Source organism: Schistocerca serialis, chromosome 3 (genome assembly GCF_023864345.2).
Source record: "Schistocerca serialis cubense isolate TAMUIC-IGC-003099 chromosome 3, iqSchSeri2.2, whole genome shotgun sequence".
NCBI classification, from domain to species: domain Eukaryota; kingdom Metazoa; phylum Arthropoda; class Insecta; order Orthoptera; family Acrididae; genus Schistocerca; species Schistocerca serialis.
In genome coordinates, this window is record NC_064640.1 from 993,684,241 (window position 1) to 993,687,239 (window position 2,999).

A 2,999-nucleotide genomic window follows, 5' to 3' on the forward strand; every position below is an offset into this window, starting at 1 on the left:
CAAAACTCCTTCGAATAAAGAAACAGCAAATAAAAGGCATCCTCACCAGAAGTAAAACATATGGCGAGGTGGATGAAGAGCCACTCACCATGCACCACCTAAATAAGGAAAGGGAGAGAGGCGCAGGAAAGTGCGTAAGTGAGCTTCAGGACAAGCAGGGAAAGACGCTCACGACGAAAACGGAGTTAACAAAACACATCGAGGACTATTTCCGAGACATGTTCCGTCGAGAAGCAACAGACGACGCGGCAACTGCTGAAATCCTCCAGCAGACGAGGAGCGTGCTCACAGACGCAGACAGGGTGTTGCTGACAGAAAATGTCGACGTGGATGACATCAAAGAAACGATGAGGACCAGCGCAAGAGGAAGAGCACCCGGCGCCGACGGCATCCCGCTCGAGTTCTACCTCGCATATTGGGACGTGCTAGGAGGGCAATTCACGGAAATGGTGAACGAGATACTCGATGGGGCGGAAATTCCACCTGGGCTGACCGAAGGGACCATAACACTCATCCCTAAGAAGAGAGCCGCCCGCCGCATTGAAGAGTTTCGTCCGATTACGCTCCTCAACGCCGACTATAAAATAATAGCGAAATGTATCGCAAACAACCTGAAATCGGCGATGAGTAAAGTCATCAGCCCGTGGCAAACATGTGCGGTACCAGGGAAAAATATATTTGACGCCACATGCACCTACAGGGACATAATAGCACAGGCAGCCACCACCAGAAGCGCAGGTGCCATAATTTCGGTGGACTTCAACAAAGCCTTCGACAGGATGGACCACAAATATCTCGTAGAGACACTAAACAGACTCGGGTTTGGGCAAAAATTCATCGCAATCATCCAGAAGATACTAAGTACTGCGAGATCGACAGTAATAATCAATAGTTGGGAAACAAAACTGATAAAACTGGACAGATCCGTGAGGCAAGGCAGTCCACTGTCAATGGCTCTATTCGCTATAGCACTGGACCCGCTGCTGCGGAAACTCACAGGCGACATCAGAGGCTTCTCCGTAGGAGGCAAAGCAGTAGCATGTATAGCCTACGCTGACGACCTAGGCATCTTTATTGAAGACCAGGAAGATATTGGGAGAGTAGAAACCATCATGAATACATTCCAAAAAGCGTCAGGCGCCCAAACCAACCCCAGAAAAACAGTGCTACTGCCGATAAGGAATCAACGACTCAAACCAGACAGCCAGTGGTATAAAATAGCAGAAAGCCATAAAGTTCTTGGAATATATATACAGTCTTGTCCACTTAGAATGGCCGCATACAACTGGAGCGACGTGCTACACACCATAAGAGGTCTCTCCAGACAGCACGCGAACCGGAAGCTAACAATCCACCAGAAAACAGAACTGATAAACACGACGATCCTGTCGAAAGCTTGGTACCTGGCGCAAATCTTAAGCATCCCGACAGAAATTGCGCGAGCACTAACGAGCGCAGTGTACTACCTGTTGTGACGTCGAAATATATTCAAAGTGGCGCAAGCAACGTGCTCGCTGCCAACGAAAGAAGGGGGACTAGGTCTAGTTGATATAAAGACCAAATGTGCAGCCCTTCTACTGAAACGAACGCTCGCCATCCAGGACAAAAACCCTGACAGCGTCACAGCCAAGGTAATTGGAAGATACAAGCCCGCATCACAAGAAGCGCCGGTCGACACGAGACACATTTCTTTCAGAATGCGACACGTCAGGCTGCACTATGCCAACAAAAGTTACGTTCTGGACACCGTGGCGAACCCCAGCCACAGAACAGCCAAGAGAATATACTGGGCCCTCAGGGGCAAGCCGGCAAAAAATAAAATTGAACAAAATCTCCCGCAATACTATTGGAAACAAATATGGGGAAACGTCTCGGAAAACGTGTTGCCTAAACATGCGAAGGAGACATGGTACAAAATAATTAACAGAACGGTACCAACCAACCAAAGACTGGCGGAGATAAAACTCGTCGCAAGTGACAAGTGTGACGTATGTGGCATGACCGACACCCTCGAGCACCGATTCACGTGCGGGAATGCCATCAACACCTGGGAAGCGTGCCAGCAGATGGTGGCCCACATCAACAGAACGGCGCCGGGAAGCATCACAGTGGAAACAATCACCGCCCCAGACTGCAACCCATTTCCACGGCCCAAGCGACTGGCGACTCTCTGGATCCTCGCCATGACGGCACACGCCATCGTAGCGCGGAGGCAGACCGACCAGCTGGCCTTCCTGATGGACCTCTGGGAGGAGAACAAGACGGCCCAGCAGCACAGGCGCTACCGCGAGAACTTCAAAAACTTCCTGCAGATTCCACTGCAGACAGCGATCGCCAGGGTCCTTCCCAGCCTGTGACCCTCAGCACCGCCACCAGCCACCTCACCACACTCACCACAAGAATAACGTGTGCAGTGATAATGATAAGTGCAACACAAAAGATAAAGTGCTTTCTCCTCTCGCATCAAATAGTAAAGTATAGTAGTATAAAGTGTTTCTTCTTAGTGAAATCAGTGACACAAGGTGCTCCTTAGTGGAAAGTGCCAACTACTCATTATTATTATTAGATATTTTTTTAAATGATTTCCTTTACTTTGTGCCTATAAAATTCTATTGATTACTCACACTATCCTTTCTGCTTCTCTTACGTAATATGACAAAAATTTTCTCTCTTCTTCAATTTAGGTAATTCTGTAGTATATGTAAAAAAAAAAAAAAGTTTCTTCCACTTCTGCTCCACCTATCATGGTGACGTTTCCTTCATACTGTCCCACTTAACAGTGTAACTAGAGGAAGAGATCAAACCAGAATACACAATGTGCCTGTGGCATCACAAGTGCATCACATACAGAAACATAAACTCAAAATCAATGCATCGATGCCAAATATAAACTGTTATGCCTGTCCTGCAATGTCTACCTCCCTCAAAAACAAAAAAAGACGACAAATTGCCATGTAAAAGGGTTTAAGGAACAAACAATAAGAGAAAAACGAAAAAGG